The sequence below is a fragment of the Bombus bifarius genome, unplaced genomic scaffold, assembly GCF_011952205.1.
Source record: "Bombus bifarius isolate JDL3187 unplaced genomic scaffold, Bbif_JDL3187 scf7180000009200, whole genome shotgun sequence".
Taxonomy (NCBI): domain Eukaryota; kingdom Metazoa; phylum Arthropoda; class Insecta; order Hymenoptera; family Apidae; genus Bombus; species Bombus bifarius.
This window is the reverse complement of record NW_022884965.1, coordinates 384615-404530: the sequence shown is the minus strand read 5'-3', so window position 1 is coordinate 404530 and position 19916 is coordinate 384615. Positions and strand designations below refer to the sequence as shown.

The following is a 19916-nucleotide window of genomic DNA, read 5'->3' as shown; positions in this document are numbered from 1 at the left end:
CGCAGTAACGCGTCCGAGGCTGAATTCGAACTTTGTTCCAAGCAAGCTTTTGTGCAATATTCTTTTCTTCTCAGTATATTTGCAGTGGAAATAATGAGTGAAGTACACATTACAGTGCCGCAACTGTCTGTGTGAAATTTCTTTCCTGTTCCATGTCGTCTTCTAAAAGTAAGTCATGCGAAATAACATTACCACCCTGGTTTCACTGGAAACCACTGGTTTCACGAACCAGAGATTTGTTTGACAAGATTAATTAGATGTAATATTACACTGTTCAGAAAGTTCATAGCGATATCTGTGAAAGATTTCAAAATAATGTGTTCTCATAGAATTCACAGTATATGAATAATTTACACGTATGTATTTTTGAATGACTATGATATAACCACCTTTGAAAAGTTTTCGTCTTTTTTGGTACCGAATTATACTTCGAGTAGCTTTCATGAATCTCTAAAATATACAATATTTTACAATTGAATAAGATTTGTGAAGATCAGAATAAATATAGTACGATTATACTACATTCAGTGAATAAAATAGAATTTCCATTGGTGCCTCCATTATAAGTTTCTAACCAATTCTGAAATACTTCTTTTTAGTTGTCTTTATCATTTACATAATAATAAAATTGGTTCAAATATAGTAAGATCTAATACAGGGCATAGCAGTTATAAAAAATGCTCTAAACTTTCTGAACAAGCTAATATACATTACCAGTCATATATATATACATAATTTTTCTATCAGCAAATATGACATATATACATATATGTATTTTCTTTTTCTTATTATATTGGGTTATTTTCTGATAGAAAAATTTTAATGTTTTCCATTGTGTTTATTTTCTATTTATTTTATTTTGAATTTACTATTTTGTTTGTAAAATAAAATTTGATATAGTTTTCCAATAAAGGTAACGAATATATATGTATCGCAATACTTATGACTGATAATATATTATAAAATAGATGACTATTACTAACACGATACAAAAATATGTAAAGATTACTGATATTCATATATGATACCGATATTATATCAATACTATACAAAGCTGGTATTATTCGAAACTTTGTTTTGTCCATCACTGTGCTTTATTCTATCAGAGCCTTTTCTTTAGCAACTTCTTAGAGAATTATTTTACCATAAATGCAGAAATCATGATGCACATAAATTGAAGATACGAAATCGTATCGTAAATCGAAAGCTTTTCACGATAAATAATAAATCGCAATTTGAAGTTCCATGCTTCGTTGTTCGCCTTACTTCCCTTTCATCAAGCATTTTACGGTCTTAATAAATTCCTCGCCGTTGAACGGAAAACTTTACCTATCAAATTATTTAAGATTCTGCACTTCTGTGCAAGCGTATTTACGGAGCAGTTTCAATTATTCATTTTGCGATTCGAAAGTTCGATGAAGAGCATTTCGATGTGCACTTACCAAATTATCCTGCGTTAAACATTTTGATTAATTTCTAACACCCACTTGGTCTTTTCCAACGGGTCGAGCTTCGAAAAGAAGAATAAATAGAATTGTAAAGCAGACGACGAATAAATGAATAAGGAATTAAAATTACAAATATGAACATTTTACTTGATATTATAAGATTATTATTGCTATTAGCAGAACAAACTTTGACTTGTTATTTTTAATGCAAAAAAGGATTTATTCGAATAATACCCGATACTTTATACATGTTGTATATAAACTTATTCCCTGAAGATTAAAAGGACACCCTAGTATTTTCTCATTTCTACGACCTTTATTCCGCAACGCAACTTTTCCACCTCCCAGCCCCCAAATAATCCATCTTCAGATTTTTCCCCTCCTAACGATATTCACGCCAGAATTTTGCATATACGCCCCACATCTATTTTTACATTCAATGTCGCAAAGTTAGGGTGTATGTAGACATAAAACCCACTCGCAACGAAACACAGCCGGTGAATGCGTATCGATTTTGCAACTAACGCGCCTTCCAAGCTGCTCGGCCCGTTCTCGATGAATTTTAAGGTTGACACCAACCTAACAGCGCACGAACGTCATCAGGTTAATATCGATATAGTTGCGTAGTTAGTATCGGCATTATTATATTAACTTTAAATGCATTAAACTGTAACATGTAAAATATTCGCTTAATTTTGTATCTGGATCGTATCAAGAAGCGTATTACTTGATAATATGGTCATCATTATCGCGCATAATATGCAGAAATATATATACACGATATCTAAAGCAAAGTAATCGTAGCACGTACAAGGTGAAACAAATCTTTGTTAGATTCGATTCGTTTAAGTTTGTTCATAAAAATACAAATTTCATTAATATCCGCCAACTACTAATCATCTTATAAATTCTGCATGGACAATGAATTTCAATTTATAGAAATCGGTAATTCGATAATTAATTAATAATTCGATTTCTCCACCCGTTATCTACCATAGAATCGTAACTTTTCTCCTCATCTTTCATCCTTTCTTTCTTTCTCTTTCCTGGATGTCATTCGCTCGAGAGGGTGCATTGTTTCGATGATTATTCACGGCTGTTCACGTAACAGCGGCTGGAAGTTGAGAAAACATCGGTGATCCGTGCAGGAGCCGTTCGAGGCAAAAACGAACCGGTCTCGTTTTATTAGAACGATGAAAGGCCGTGACGCGTCCTTCACGCGTATTTTCATCGGCGGAGAATTAATCTTAAAATAGGCGTCGTGCTGCAACATCGACCAGCCTCTGGTCGGTTGATTAAATATGCACGATTATATAGGGTGATTTTTAAACGATTATCGGTACAACAGGGGTGAACGTAGGGGAAGAAACGAGGGAACTGTGTTATGCTCTGTAATAAAATGAAACAAGTAAATTAGGTAGTTGTAAATTAGGTATATTGTAAATTGATTTCACAATTTAAGTTAATTCCTTTATCCAGATTTTAAGCAAATGGGTTAATAGGTTACTTTGAATTGAATCTTTGACCCGCAAATTACTGAAATGAATTGTTAAATTCATGAATTGCACAATTAGGTTACAATATATGGAACTTCTGATTTATACGAGGCGTACTTCAAACACACTTAAAAATATAATTTGTATTTCATAAAGACTGTGCTTTAACGTTTTTTAACCGATCAAAGCCCTCGCATACGTTTAATACGATTAAACGTATGATTAGCGTTTGACTAATAAATCACGAGAAGCATATTAAACTGTAACTGTTTCCTGTGACGTTCCATGCCAAAGAATCTTGTTTAATAACAGAGAATGGAACCTCATACGGGAAAATGTCACCCCAGGGCAGAAATCAGTTGGTAAAAAGTCTGCGAATAGCGTTCCGTAGAAGATTTGTCTCTGGGAAAATCAACGTTGAGTAAACGATTCCGGTCGCTTTAGAACATTTTGATCATTAGAAAAGCAATAACTAGTGGTTAGGATAGTTAGAGAATATTATTTTGTACAATACTGTGGTAGTTACGCGAAGATTTACTAAGGAAAGTTGAGTACAAGTTGGTAAACTGGACTTCGATTAATTGAAATCTAAATTGTTCCTAATTTTAACCAACTGGGAGCTTGATTGCTTTTAGTCTTAATTAACTGGAAAATTCACTTTGACTTGGATTAACTGTAAATGTAAATGATTACATTTGATTGTTTCGCATTATTCACTAATTAGTAACTATAATTTTAAAAAATTGCCGTCGTTCCTGAAAATGCAGTTTCGGGAAAATTGCGTGAAGAGATTCTAACTGCAAAATGATGTATCCGTTTGATTTAATATGTTACACTTAATTTGTCAAGAAAAAAAAAAAGTGAAGCTGTAGCATGTTAAATGACTAAACTATATAACCTTTTGAAATAAATAATAATTCAGACTGTAGTATATAAGTATCTAAATTAATAGCAATTCATACCTAGCATAAAGTCTTTTTATAAAAAATTACAAATTTGTCATTTCGGGCACTCCATTAATTCACTTTCCACTGTGTTTCGAATAACCGATAATTTATTCAAAATTTCATTCCATCATTTCACTGAAGCTTCTCATAATACTTTCTTCAACATAAAATAAGCCGTCGATCAACCGAGATCGACGTGTGCGCAAGTGCAATGGATTTTCAGTGAGTAAGACGCACCCCCATAAGAGAACACCGCGCGTCTACCGGCGACCAAGCTTTATCATGGCGTTCTGAGTCGACCTACTTTCCTCCAGCCGCTGACCCAGTTTTAGCTTTACCCGTCGTCGATCCGCTTTCGCCTGCTGCGTATGTATACTGTATATGTGTATACTGTATACGCGCGCAGCTATACAGGCATTCCCTGTTGCGCCCAGCTAGCCTGCCTATCGTCCGTAGTATACTGTATAGCATCGTACAATACAGAGAAGTGAAACGCGCCCTGCTACCCACTATGCACAGCCAGCCAACAGGTAGCTGCGCTGGTCCCCTGGCCCGTATAAATAGACACAGCCGGGATCATCCCTGGACAGACGCGGCTCCCATCCACTTTCCACCCTCTCTATGCTACTCTTCTCCGTGGTTTTCTCGTTCGTGTCTCTCTGCGGGAGATATATATGCTCTCTGTCTTTGTTTTTTCTTTTAGTTCGATTTTCCTTTGGTACCTGTTGAAAATATGGCAAGGTAGTGAAATGGCAGTTGGATATTGCTGATAGAACCCTATACAATGGTAACGATAAATAAATTGTGGATTTTTATGCAGTTTCATATTTTTATGAATATAACTGAAAAATGGGATCGAAAAAATGGGATTTGTTTCGTGTATTAAATATTACGATATTTATTTAATATAGATTGCGAACTTTTATGCATTTATAGAAAATTTGAAAGCGTAGATTTTTCTTTTCTTCTTCTTTTTGGACGTTTGTCAGTGTTCTTTTGTTCTTCGTTTCATTTTCGTTCAGTTGATGGTTTATTTTGTGGCTGCTTTAGAGATATTTGTATCTTTTCATAAAATTTATAGGACATCGGTTATCGATCGTAGAGAGATGCAGTGTTCGAGATAAAAGTAGTTTCGATTCCTTCGAAATAAAATGAAATTCTATGTGATCGGTTAAATGGTTGTAGTATTGTTATGGGATGATGAAATGGTAATTAAATAAATGTTGTTCTGACAATTATCTGTGATGAATTATTAATGCATTTGATTTGATCGTTGGAAACAAGAATTTTTTTAGATTTCATTTATACAGCGAGTCAATGTCTCTCTGGTCAACCTGTGCTTGTACTTTATTTTAAATTAAACGTTAATTATATATTAAATTACACATTGAACATAAATTTATTGTTATATACCATTAAATTAAACTATATGAAATTTTTCTTGCGAAAGATTAATAATATTGTGTTCCCAAAAGCTTTTCATTTTGAAAATATGATAAATTAGCTGCAACTAGCTGTAACTGTAATTGTAGCCGAAAACTGCTAACAGCCATTTCATGTCTAGAAGAAAAATTATATTTATATACGCAGAGGCAACTAGGCCAAACCATAATCTAAGAATAAAAGCCAGGAAGAAATTTCATTAGACAAAATGAGATGGAGTTGTATGGTTACGTGATACATACGTTTGCACTGGAGAGGTTTTAAGGATTTAAGTCCTCTTTTAGTTTTATAAATGAAATTATATGATTCATAATTTTGCAAAATTTAATGTATGGAAGACAAAGAACGCATAAATCTATTGTTTTATCCCTCTTCTTGTCTTTCATACAGATCTGTTAATTCATATCGATTTTCAAAAAATCAATTTAATCTTTTTATTATATTCTGTGCTAGTTATCATCAATTTACCATTAATTCATGTATTTTAATAAGTATATATATTTAAATTTATATTTTAAGTTCGACACTGCATTCCACTTCGTTCCATAAATATTAAAATTCCTAACTTTTTTTCATTCTAAAAGATCTGTCATCAGATTTCTTCCGAGTATCCTTTCCTTTTTCTTTTCTCTTTTACGTATCATTGCAACCGCGTCGTGTCTTCCCTTCATTTTTTTCACATCTTTTTCGATGGATTTCTCTTGGTCGTTCCTCAACTGATTGATGCACCGTTCGCGAGCAAAACCAGCGACTCTTCCGCTGCTGCTTCATTGCAGGTCACCCTAACGAATATCGACTCCAGTTTCTTCCCGTTTCCTTCTTTCATCCCTTCCTTCATTTTACATCCGCCTTCGCCTCGCTACCCATCGTTTACTCTATTTTTATCCGGTGCGTGTTTTCCTTCCGGAACCTCGACCCAGTAATGGCTTGTAATGGGAATCGCTGACTGGTTGTCGTGCTACCGCTATGGTTGTCGACGTGATGTTTCATGTCATATTGTACAGTATCGATGGTTCGTCGATCCTGGATACGTTTTATGTCGAGCGATAAACGAATCTCTGCTAAATTACATGTATAGGGACTTGTATTATTATCCAGACAGTAAGGTTAGACATTATGTGAGTATCCTGAAAACCAAAGTGATCGACTCCACTGTTGGTAAATTTTTCAATTTCATTACGTAGATAACGCAATTGATGTTCAATTTTTAAGAAACAGATGATTTCTTTCACGAATCCAAAAAATGGCACGAATAACAGTGAATTCCAAAGTCAACGTAAAAAATAAAGTTGTAATATAACTTTCAATTCTCAATGGCTCATTCAGCTCACCGTTCGTTATTTAGAAAAGTATGTGCATCGAGTAAATAAAATGTTTCTACCAACTATAAAAAGATATTTGTTTCGATATATGTATGAAAAATTAAGGTTTGAACAAAATTATTTACTTATTTAAAATTGCGCAAATTAATCTAAGCATAGTTAAATAAAAAAGACATAGAAAATAATCTCGACCTAAATACTCGAAGTTCAGTATAACTAAAATCTCTGGTTTTCTTCAACATTTTCGTTCTTCGAAATTAATCACGCGAACGTCGAGATATGTCGTCCGATTCATCATGGTTACTATTGTTTCCCCGGTTTGATGAAAGGACGTGGAAAATTGCGGTGTTAGATCAATGCGAGTAACGCGTGAACACGCCATTTAATGAAACGGAGAACTGTTCGTGCAGGTTGAGGGGAGTTCTTTCTTATGGTAGGTACTGTGCTTGAGGATTAGCCCAATGACCTTGTCAAAGTTTTCTCTCTAAAACTGTTTACGACACGACAACGTGGCAAAACATTATCTGTAAAGCTCAGGACCTAATTCGCCGTCAGATAATGGTACATAAACGAAAGATCGAGCCATTTCTCGTGTATTTTGAACTGTGCGTGCGTTATGAAATTTTGTAGAACATTCTCAATTATACAAAGTTTCTAAAACTTTTACAATACCGTTAGTAGTTCTAGTTTCTAAATATACAAATTCGTGTATATTTTATGAATTTTATATCGTATATATTTTGTAACTTTTAAATAAAATATCAAAATATGAGAAAGTGGTTTCAATTCTGTAAACGTCTTGCCATTAAATATTAGACATCTGTACACGATTCGAAGTTACTTCGATAAGAATTAAAACTCGAAGCAGTACATCAACGTATGACACATTGAAACGAAGAACGTTGCAAAACTTCTTAACAATCTGCACTTTTCTACCGTTTTAAATATAAGTCGGCAAAGACAATACGTCTCTCAAAAAGTCGAGGAAGGATTTACCGAGAAGTTAACTGTCGAATTAAAACTTTTGCATACGCCGTGTTCATGAATATTAAACTCTGTCTCCGGTGCCAAACTTCCATGGAATTCATGCGAAGTTTACATCGCTTCTTCAACATAGAAACTCTCCGCAGAGGAAGATTCAAAACCTTAAACTTTCACTAGTAAGACTAATTAATATAAACTCCCGATATCCTACCTTACTCGCTACCTTACCGCATTTTATTTTACTTTCTTTCTTTCTTCCCATACTTTGCCTTTCATCCATTTTATTGGCTCATTAAAAACTAAACGTACATAAAAGTTTTTATAAAATACACAGAATATAGAATATAGAGTATTATCGAGAAATGTAAGTAAAATATTTCAGATGTTGTTTTATCAATGTACAGATAATGCATCAAAATATATAAAATAATTTTTACGCAAGCTCGATAAAGAAAAATCAGAGACGTAAAGAAAATTCTATGATTCAAGAAGAAAAATTCACCACACTACCATAAACGTTTCAATCTTTTCAAAAAGTTTTATTACTTGAATGTCACTTTATAAACTTCGGAATGTCTATATTTCAGTTTATCTCTTCGTTATTTTAATTTCTATTATACGAGAAAGTAATATATCGATACTACGCCAAACACGTATAAATAGGTCTCGTGTATTTTAGCTTTTAACTTCATTTCCGGGAAAAATATTTTTAAAAGTGTAATAAAAGGCCCTGTAGTCTTTACCATTCGTGATCTGACGAAGGAAGATTGAACGATTAGTTGTAAGTGGTATGAGAACGTATGTAGTTAGGTGTGACAGCCGTTTGATAAAAATGTACTGCCCTTTAGACGAAGATTAATTACAGCTTCTGAGTTACGGATTAATGTCAGAAACAAGTAATATCGATTATTGATTAATTATGTAACAATTAGTTTAATGTAATCGTGTTGTATGACACCATATTGATCACTTAATCCTTTGAACTCGCGTGTTAATTCTACATCGATTTTCTTCACTATCGTCCCCATATCAAGCGTAGTATACGTGTGTTTTAGATAAGCATTCCTTTAATAAAACAGAAAAAAAAAGAAAATAAGGGATGCAAAAGATTAATAAACTCCATTATGATGAATTTCTATAAACGTCTTCCCTTAGCCATTACAAGCACAAACGCCACGTTTCGAGGAATCTTAAACAAAATTTACTTGATTAAATTCTCCTTGGCACCCTTGCCGTTTCATTTGACGGATGAATTGTTCCTCAATGCCATTGTTCCTCTGCACCGTACTTTTTCAACCTCTCTCGTTTCTCCAGCGCTTCCATTTTGTACCCTTTATTGAACTTTGTTTCCCTGGCCACTGGCTTTTCACATTTTGTCGTCGAGAAGCGAAATGTTTGTTCATTTCGCCTCACTATAGACGCGGCGAAAGTCGTTTCATTCATCGGTGATTTTGCTTCGTTCGGTGACTGGCCAAGAATTTTATTGGTCAGTGTCGAAACCTTTGAAACAATATAATCATCGAATTGCGTGGAAAAAACAATCCCTTTGTAACGAATGAGCTTTCTTTGCCGACTAGCCATTTTGATGATTATCCAGTTTGCTTTTGCTTTGTGATAGCGCAATAAGAACTTTCAGCTGTGTTTGTAATAGCACTCGGATGGACTTGGTGACACGATTTCTTCTTCGTTTGGTGACTTTTCTTTTATGCTGACCAATCGTGTTTGATTCGTGTTTCTTGAGTTGGGTACTGACAATAGAAGGAGCGAAGAGTTTGTACATTTATAACGATTAAGAATACGTAGTTAAAGAGTTCTGGCGTTTCTGATTTAGCTTTCTAAATTGAGATTGCTTGAGAAAGAAGACGTAGATTTTATTATTATTAACATGAAAGATATAATTCGAGTAAGAATTAACATTCATTTTATTAAAAGTATGTTAGACGTACAATATTTGGTAATTGTACAAAAGAAAAATCCGACATTAGTCATTTTTACACGATATAATTTGATAATTATAATTTTAATAAAAGTAGCAAATTCTATTACATTGGAAATAATACAAAAATGTTTAATTTTACGAACTCTATAATAATCTTTTTTCAATAAAGTTTGTTATTTTCCTATGTGTTTGGATTATACTCTCGACTATAATCTTTTTTTTTTTTTTTGGATAAAATTTAAATTATCCTGCTACGTTTGACATCCTGAGTATCCTCTTTAATTCCTGACGATACTCAATTCTATTGAAAGACATTATTTAATGTTGCTTTACATAAACGAGTTTAAATACTTATATCTGGAAAGAGTGGAATACATAAGGTCTCTGAAAAAAAGCACTGTCATGAATAAAGAGAATATCCTTTGCCTTTTATTGCGATTCTTTTATTTCAACCTTTACCTCTACTTTCATCTCTCGCTGGAAAAAGGATTAGCATACGAGACACGTGGAAGATGGCAGAAATTTAAGAGACTTTTTACGCACGACGACATACAATATTCTAACGAGCTTTCAAGCATCCTTTTTGTTTCGTTTCGTTAAAACCTGCATGAAATGGTCTATTAAGTTCTCTGGTATTTCTCATCTTGATATTTACCTACTCAAACAAGGCAAAAAGAAGTGAGAAATCAAGAGTAGAATGAAAAGAGACAGGAGAGGTTTATTTTCTTTTGCGTAATACGTTAACCTGACTTACTATCGGGTCTGTTTGCACGTAGGACGTTTGAGAAACAGGTTGTATCGGTTTAGAATGGAATATTCCTTCTTCGAACTTCTCGTATTTATTTACGCCGCGAAACGAGCAGACGCGTGTTCAATAATTTCAGTTTACAGGAGAACTATTTCTCCGTGAAGGAGCAAGCGTTCACACCGCTTTCATTCCACTCGTTTAGCCAGCTTCTTTTTTTCGATTTTCATCGCGTTATTGCATCGCCAGCCAATTATTTTCATCTTCCATTGCCAAGTATTTTCGTTTCTCTCCAGCGTTATCGACAATTTTTCCAAAAGTTTTTCTCACTTTTCATTTTACTGTTCTCTGTTTTCGTTTTTATTCGGGTACTTTGTAATATATAATATTTACGGATTGGCAGAAATATTAGTTTATCCGTCACTGGACTGCGGATTTTTATGCATTTACGGGCAAAGCACAAAAATACAAAATAAATAAGAAGAAATATATAAATATATCAACGATGTAATACTCGTTATAATAGTTAATAAATGAAACAGTTGTCAATCTAGTTCCATCTTTTTAATTTAATGATATTCATAGAAATATGAACTTGCATAAATATACGCAATCTACTCATCGTTATTATTCAGTGCGAGACAGAAACACGGTCGCTGAAAGCGCTTTCCAAGTCTGATCCTAGCGATCCACAACAAAGCGTTCTTCGCTTAATTATTCAACGATTCGTCTGCGGAGGAAACACTTAGTTTTAGTGGCATACTCAGAAACTGTTTTCCAACTGGTAGACCAGCGGCTACGCGTTTTCCTTTCTTTCAGATTGAGCCTTTTAATCCCTTTTTTAAAAAACCGGAACGTTTCAACCCCTGCGTAATGAGGTCTGTCGAAAGGAGGAGAACGAACGTTTGACGAGAGAAGGATAGAAGACGAGAGAAAGATCGTGGTGGTTTCTTCATGTTCAAAGGAAAACCACCGCTTGAAAGAGTTTCTTTTCCTCAAATTCCTTCGGCAGCTTACCAAGATATTTTTAATTGCCCTGTTCGTACCCCAGTAAATTGTTTGTAGCACAAGAATCGATCGATAGAGAAATATGGTATTTGCATTTTATAATAATTAATTGGTTTTTGATATCTTAATTACTTTTAGAGATATAGTTATCAGTAGATTGTGGTTTTCGATGGATTTATGGGAAGCTTATAGAAGGACATTTGTTATAATATTTAATAAGTAAAAGAAAGCTTTTACATTATATTTATAAAAGTACGAATTTGCATAAAAATCCGCGTTCTAGTTGTTAGTGTTACAATCAGTAGGTTGAAGTTTCGTTTGAGGACTGCATAATTTAGACCCTTTTATTTTCCTATTATGTTTTTTATTTTATTTTGTTACATTTTGTATCTCCATTTTACATTTTGCATCGAAAAGGTATTCTTCCAACGTTACTATGCTGACGTATAAAATACGCATCTAATAGGTAAAATATCAGTTACAAGTTCGCTAATAACCTTGGATCGTAGATTCTTTTCTTCTCTCTTTTTCTGTTTCGTCCCTTTACCAAAATACATTTTATTCTTTAAAACAATTATCTTTTACTTCTATTTTTCAAATTAATCTCCCTTTTCCAATATTTAATCGTTTTTACTCGCTTACAAAAAGTTCTATCATACATCATACATATTATATTCTACAAAATGCCAACGTTGGATATTCTGTTCCGTACAACCTCACGCAGCTTGGTTTTTTTATAAAGAGCCTTGTAAAGCGTCAGGCATACGAGTCCATTGTGATATTCCAGCGTGTACGTGCTTGCAGGGATTTGAACATTTAATCTACATGAAAAATAGGACGATTCATTCACGTGAATAGATCTTTAGAAGACATTCGAATCATTCGCGTATGTCTTTCTCATCGAGTGGAATTTAATCGAAATAGAACCAACATAGAACATGGAAATCGCTCGGTAAATTATCATATCAAAGATTATATTATTACGAGTGTTGGTGTTCATGCACGTATATTTTTTTTCCACTTTGGAGACGATAAGATGAGAAACGAGGGCCATGCTGTCTCACCAGAGAAATACTGACATTTGTTTGCATATTTTTCGATACACCTGTTATGCTCGAGGCAAAATACAGCGAATTGTTATGTGAGCGTGAATTTATTTCCAGGAACATTATGAAACTTGTGGCTGATAAATTTGTTGGATAGTATCGTGCATGGTATTGTTTATTTGAGGATTGAAGGAATATTAAATATTATTGGATCGTTTAAAAGGTTTGTTTAAAACTCGGGAAAAGTTTTACGATTTCTAACAGTAGATAAATTGATAGTAACTTAATATCGATCAGCAAAATCGCTTCCAATATTACCATTAGACTACAGATTTTTATTTCATATCCTTATTAACGTAACTAAGGAAATGTAACCTACATAAGGATCTATCTTACCCATCGAATATTGTAAGAAATACTTCAATTTGAATACTCTTTATGATTTTGTATGTTACATGTATTTTGTATATATTTACGAATTAAAATTTGTCATAAATGCATGAAAATCCACGGTCTAATTATCATTAATACCATTAATGAATATTATTATCATTAGATATTGAGTATTATTTAATCACCTATTCTTTATTTTATATATTAAAGGAACATAGAGAAAAGTATTAAATGAAATAAAAGTATTAATGAAAAAAGTCCCTCAGGTAATACATAATATTTTTGTAACAGAATATCGCATACTGCAGGTCGATCGAGTAATGGATAAACATTGTGGAAGCGACAAGCTCATCTGAAAATTGACTAGGCTTTCAGATAATTTAAATTGTAGATTTCAGTAGGAAAATGTTTAATATTTCATTATTATACATTCGAGTTCGTAGATATTTTACTTTTAAATTTTGACCCGGTTTGTTTGCATAATCGTAATGTTTCTTTTCTTTGATACCTTTCAATAATGCATTCTAAATATAAGAGCTTCACGCTGATATTTCTTTTGTAATACGATACATAAATTCGATATTTATAATACCTCTATATCTATAGTGACAGACAAAGGTATTCGAATACTCGCAATAAAATCCTTACGTGAATATGTTTTTCTACTGCATCTTGTAACACGTATCAAAAACGTATGTTTATAATGTAAACAATATATGGGAAAATACAAAAATTTAAGAGAAGAAATTTTAAATTAACGATTGTGGTACACGTATCCTTCTTAACTGAAGACTTTGTAATTTACATAATTCCACGGAGACAAAAGTAGCTACCCTTGAAAAATTTCAGTTTTCTCCTCCCCGCAAGGAAGTTCCCTTAAGGTTTTCGAAGCTTCCCCTTTTCGTTACAAGGAATTGCCCTTCCAAATGACGTAACTACTCTTCTCCAGTTTTTAAAAAATTCCCTGATGGATACTCCAAGGTTTCCGTGTCCCTTAGGCGTATCCTACACTCCCCTTTTTTATTAAAAAAGAGGAAAAAGAAGCGAAAGCAAGAAAGAAAAATAGAAACGAGTTGTTTTTAACATATTGGAAACTGCTGTTTCTTTCTTTAAGGCAAATCCTTTCAAAATTGAGTGGGCTTTTTGTGTTCCTTTGGAAGGTTTGGAAGGTTTCCCCCTTCCCTTTTCAAGAGGAAATTCTCTTGGAGTATCGCGAGTTACGCAAACGGAGAATTTTCAAACAACTTGTGAATAACAATTTCGAAAGGAATTCGTTAATTTGACAACGTTTAAAACGAAGCTGTATATTATTATGCAATCTTTTGCTTTCAATCGAAGATCGCGGAGGAGGAACGTGGTAGGTTACATTTTTCATGTTTTACAGAGGAACAGTATTACAATTCAATATATTGCCAAGGAATTTTCTATTGTTAGTTTTTGCCTTTTATTTGGCTTTGATATTATCTAACATATGTATTTTTGCCACTTTCTTGAACATTTCAAAAGACATTCAGAAAACATCGTGATATTTTATAGATTTATGAACTGTGTCTGAAAGGTTTGTATCTTCAGGTTTAAAATACTTTAAAAAGATCCTCCATGGATAAACATATTCTCATACGTTCCATGGATGAACTAGGTCGTTTATATCGATGTTCAATTTTTGTTATTCGCAAAAAGATGCGAAGAATGTCTAGGATACTTCTTGAAACTTTTACCATATACATTAATATGTAATATATGTCATGATATACATTATAAATTTCTATATAAAGGTTTTCAAGAAGTTTTTGGAAGAGAAATTCGTTTCACAGAGATTTATGAGCAAAATTTCGTTGTGCGTACAACGGCCGTCCATGAAAGTTTAACAATTCTTCCCCCCAACTATAAATATTAGGAATGTAGAAAGTTCTCTTCCACCCTTTGAATAGAATTGAAGCTAGAAAATCAACAAAAATGACCTTACTATATCTTCTTTCTGCAGTCTTCAATTTATACCAAGAAAATTAAAAAGAAGATTTTAACTAATTTTACTTTCAAAATTGAAAAAGGGATATAGTAGAAGAAGGCGAGTGAAAATGCTTATTTTCGCTTTTTCCATCGTTTTAGATCACAACGCGTCGCATTGTTTGCTTTCAATTAGAAACAAGTTCGAACGTCGATTCGGGCAGTTTCGGGGAAAAAATTTCTACGCGAACGAACTTTCATTACAGCAATTAAATATTTGACGTCCAGTCTCTGTAATCGATATGTATTGTCGTTTTTGAGAATCGTTGACTCGGTCGAAAATGGCGCGTTTACTCGACTGAATTCGAAATTTTGCGTTCTGTGTTTCTGAATAATTTTCACGATACACGGCGCTCCATGTGGATTTTGTTGGGTTATAATTATGAAGAATAAATACGAGATGAAAACATTGTTCGTTAAAATTTTCCATGGTTCCGGTGCTTTTTCCTGTTGCTTCTTTTTTATCGAAACATTTTATACCTCTATAGAGAGATTACAGTACGTTCTATATATTAACAACAGGAAAAAGATTACAGAGTATACTATATTTGTTTACTTTTTACGTTATTCAAGTTTGATACGCTGCTGGTTTAAAGATTCATTAATTTTATTTTCATATGTTGGAATCGTGGGAGTTTTTAAAAATTCTATAAAGCACAGCGAGAGATATTTTGAAGCTATATAACCTTCGACAGAGAAAGATTTTTTAATGGAATTGGAAACTCCATGTTGCTATGAAACGTTCTCCCAAATTAATCAACTTTCAAAGTAATAATAAAGCGTTCACCACGGTGCAAAGACAAATTAATCGAGAAAATGTTACATGAAAGCTGAAGTAATTTGAAGTCAAATGCAACGCGCAAAGCAACGTTCAATTAAGAAAATGAATGGACCATATGTTGTTTATTTTCAAAGTCATTTCTGTAGTGTTATTCATAAAGCATATCTTGTAGTTCTTGCGTTAGTATACACCTTCGATTTCACGGTTCAAAAATTATTTTTGTCAGAACGTGGGATTTAATTTTCGAAAATAAAATTTCTTCGTTTGTACATGGTGAAAGTTAAAGATACAAAAATCCCTGTTTCGAATTCGACGAGAAAGCTGTTGTCCGTATTTTGTTTTTTTTTCTATGAGAACAGAAATATGCTCTTGCATCTTCAAATGTTTTTTCACCTGTCTAATATATTTCAACTTTCTTCAACAATATTTTTCAAATGTAAGTCACAGGAAAAAAAGCTTGAGGAATTTTGAAAGTAGTATCGTGACATAATATCAGTCGTTCGAAGACGACAACTGAAAGTGTACGAATATTTCTGTGACCCAACGTAGGATTAATTGACGCAGTTAAAGCTTCTGAACTTTAAAGCTTCGTACAAACTAATGTAACCGATCGTACTTTTCCTTTCATCCTTCAAACGTGTTGTGAAAGACATTTTATTGGAGAAAAGCATTCTATTTGTCGGTGGCTGCGTTCTCGAGTAACCGCTTAAATCAACGAGAGAAAGAATCGAGCAACAAGTTGGAAGAATACCACGCCGTTTTCACTTACCATCGTGTATTTGGTACACCTTTTATTTGTGCAAAAGCCTGTTTCCAACGAGATATCGGTTGTTCGATGTCTGTTCGTGACAGGACGTCGATAACGCCGGAAATTATAGGGCTATCGACTAAGATCTTCGAAAAAAGGATGATGATTATCGTTAAATGAAGCAGAGGTAACAGTAATTGTCGGTGGGATAAAATAATATTTCATAGGTACTATAACATCGTATTCTAAGTTATTTTATTTGGTTATTTAGCTTAGTTTAGTTTATTATAGTTTTTAGTTGATTTAGTTATAGTCTTGTATAACGTGGATTTTAAGTTCGATGTATTATGTTATACATAAAAGATGTAGATATAGTTAGATTTCATTTGTTAGTACTGTGAAATTGGTTTGTTTGTCGATATATGGAACTGTGTTGTATATTCAGCGAATAAGTGGAATTCTATTTATATTTATCGCTATCCTTTGAGATTTTAATGGAGTTATCTCCTTTTGATTTTAACACTGAAAGGATTAAAAGTTTATATTCAGTTTTTAGAATTTGGAAGTACGTATATAGGTAGAAATCGTATTTGCATATATTCGATCGGTAGATAAAATTCTGTTACATGTATAGATCGCTACTTCTCAGATTCCGAAGAATTTGCCTTTGATTGCTTGATTATATTCAGCGAATATTGCAAACTAACATTTTTTTAAATGACTGTGTAATACCGTATTTCCATGGTTTGGTTGATTCTCAGGTTGAGTCTAGATATCTAGACTCGAGGGATGTTTAATCAGAAACCTTGGAAATCTAATCGAGATTTAAATTGAGTTTTAATAAAAAGAACCGTAGAAGGAAAAATGTAATTTTCTCTTCAGAGTCTAACCAATAACAAAGATAGCTGTAACCGAATCCTTTAGAAAATAAAAATTGAAGTAATAAAAATGAAACGTATAAAAATTTTACATTTTATGAATTTAATTATAAACTTAACAAAATCAGGAATGCTTTCTTTTAATGGATAGATCCAAAAAAAAAAAAATTGGTCATTAATTGAATATCGAAATGACTGTGATTTTATTTAATTAAAACAAATTTAAATGCTAAAAAATGCCGTTGTCGCCTAAAATATATTACTTTAACAACGTCGTCGTTTCGAAAACAGATTCTTGATTGCGCTCGGCCAAGACTCACAACATTCTGAATAAATTACGAGTAAAATATACATTGGGAGCGTTGTTTGATAATAGCAGTTGGAAAACGAAGAGAATGCTACATAATTTCTTGACGTGCTTCGAAAAATATTCGGAACGTCTATTTTTTTTACCGTCGTTCATTATGATTACTTTTTTAAATAGTGAAATAATAAATTTCTTGCTTAATAAAATCATACTCGATATCAATAATATTTTACTGTTTGAAATAACCATTTGTATGCTCGTGTTATTCTAACTTAACATCTCACTCGGGTCCTTAAAGTTCATTGAAACAGACGTAAAAATGATTTAATTAATGGGTTTTAGATGTCCTCTAATTACTTAGAAATATACTATATTTTTTACATTATTGCTCACAAGTATGTAAATATTTCCTTAAAATCGTGGTAACGCTGTATGAAATTTCCTGAATTTCTAGTTAATGACTAAGAGCAATGTTTACTACCTTTTTATGGTGTCAACAAATTATAAATTCCAATTCTGTAAAAGAAGTTAGTAATAAGACATATACTTTTTTAATTCTACATTCCTACAATTTGGTGTACTTTAAAATGATATATTGTTTTACAACGAATTTTGCATCGACTGTAATTTGATTAAAAACTCACTGGATTAATAACTTTTATTTATTATTATTATTATTATTAACTTTTCACCTACGCACAAAGTTATTAAAAAAAAACGTTAAATGAATGTATTTTGTATCGTTTATTTTTTGTACAGCATTCAATCGTGTTCGTTTTTTTTAATTGAAATTCTTCGAAAACAGTTGCTCTTTTTTATCGTATTACATGAACCGAAATTCCAGATAAAATTTGCTCGTGCTTCAATAACGAATATTTAGTAGAAATCTAATAAATGCAGAATCAGCATCGCGCTGGATTCGTATCCGGTTAACGATATCAGGTGACTGTGTACTAATGAGAAGCATGTTCGTTAATTATCATACGGTTTCCATGGAAATCCTTTGTTCGCAGGATTTATTCGGAACTTTCTCGTTTCATGATGATGAGGTGCAATTCGATTCGATTTCTTGGTTTATAAGGTTGACCTATACTGATATATACCTAACTAATTGACAAAAAATCGTCCTTTATTTTTTTTAGCATTTACATCTATCGTATGCCGTTCCAATTTAATTATTTCAGTTATTTTGTTTATTACAAGCAACTTGCTAAGTTCGATAAATTGCTCGCTGTTATAAATACAACATCAACAAAAAAGAAAGAAAACAAAGAGAAGGAAAAGGTTTGTTGAGAAAAGAGAAAAAGAAACAAAGGTCGTTAACCTACAAAAAACAGATCCTTTTTTTTCTATTTATGTAGAGATTGACACTCTTACGTTGGAATGTTTTCGAAAGGGAGAAGAATAACGTGGCGATGCTTGTTTTGAATGTTGGTTAGTTGTCATGTGAAAGTAAAGAGAAATATTCGTAGGGGATGTTGGTTTTTAATTGAAAGTGATACTTTGATTCAACGTCGTCGGTAATTGAGAAAGAGCGAAATTGCAGTTGTGAAATAGAAATATAAAAAATTGTAATTGAATTACGTTGGATCTCTGAATATACAAAAAAATCTGTATTCTAAAAAAATTTCTGAGGTTTGCAAAGTTAAAGGTCTACCAAGCAATCGAATCTTTTTAGCGATATTAATAGTTATAGGATAATTCTTAATTTATCATGTTCCTCTTGTAACTTTCACGAATAATTTCTATAAATTCTCAAATCATTATCTTAAGTCGAACTTTGCAAAATTTTGATCGACTAATCGTTTCCTCGAAAATTTAGGTCTTGTTAAAACCAGGATATATCGTAATACTTATGGACAAAAATATATTTTTAGCATTAAATGATCAAACTGTGGCAAATATGTTTAATTCTTGTATTTTTACCGAATAATCCTTCTATGTTTTCCTTTATCAAATGTGACCTTATCGTAAAGAAAGTTTGTACAAAATGAAGTTCCTTCAGAAGGATCCTTGAGCAAATGCAAAGACTGAGAGAGAAAGAGAGAGAGAGAGAAGAGGACGAGATAGACGGACATGCAATGTCGAACTCTCTCGAGGAAGTTTCAATTTCTTCGTACTCAACAGAGTCCTGTTGGGGCTTCTCAAATTTTCGAACCGTCCGCGTCTGGTCCCTCTGTTGCGGACAGCATCGTCACAGCGGTTGCGGTGCTCTCGTAAAGCCACTGGCTGGCCTCCTTTCCCTACCTCGTAACTTCTGAAGTTTCCAGTGAATTTACCCGTCGCATCGGTTGCTCCGATGTACCCTATTTAGGCGAGCTTTTCGGTAACGAACTGCGAAACGTGGTAACACTGATGATTTTCATAAATTCTGAACGCCGATCGAACGATATTTGGAACGATCCCTCCCTTGGTTTGATTAAC

At 33.0% G+C, this 19916-nt stretch overlaps 1 protein-coding gene across 11 annotated transcripts in view; it reads left to right on the top strand.

The window, feature by feature from the left end:
- LOC117214347 overlaps nt 1–19916 on the top strand; it is a 155240-nt gene that overhangs the window by 22481 nt on the left and 112843 nt on the right. For 2 of the 11 annotated variants that reach the window (XM_033460397.1, XM_033460387.1), the window contains exon 1: nt 11–168. The exons of the other annotated variants lie outside the window; for them this stretch is intronic. The gene's annotated coding sequence lies outside the window, so the exon portion shown is untranslated. Of the gene's footprint in view, nt 1–10; nt 169–19916 lie in introns of those variants that run through there. 11 annotated transcript variants of the gene reach the window in all.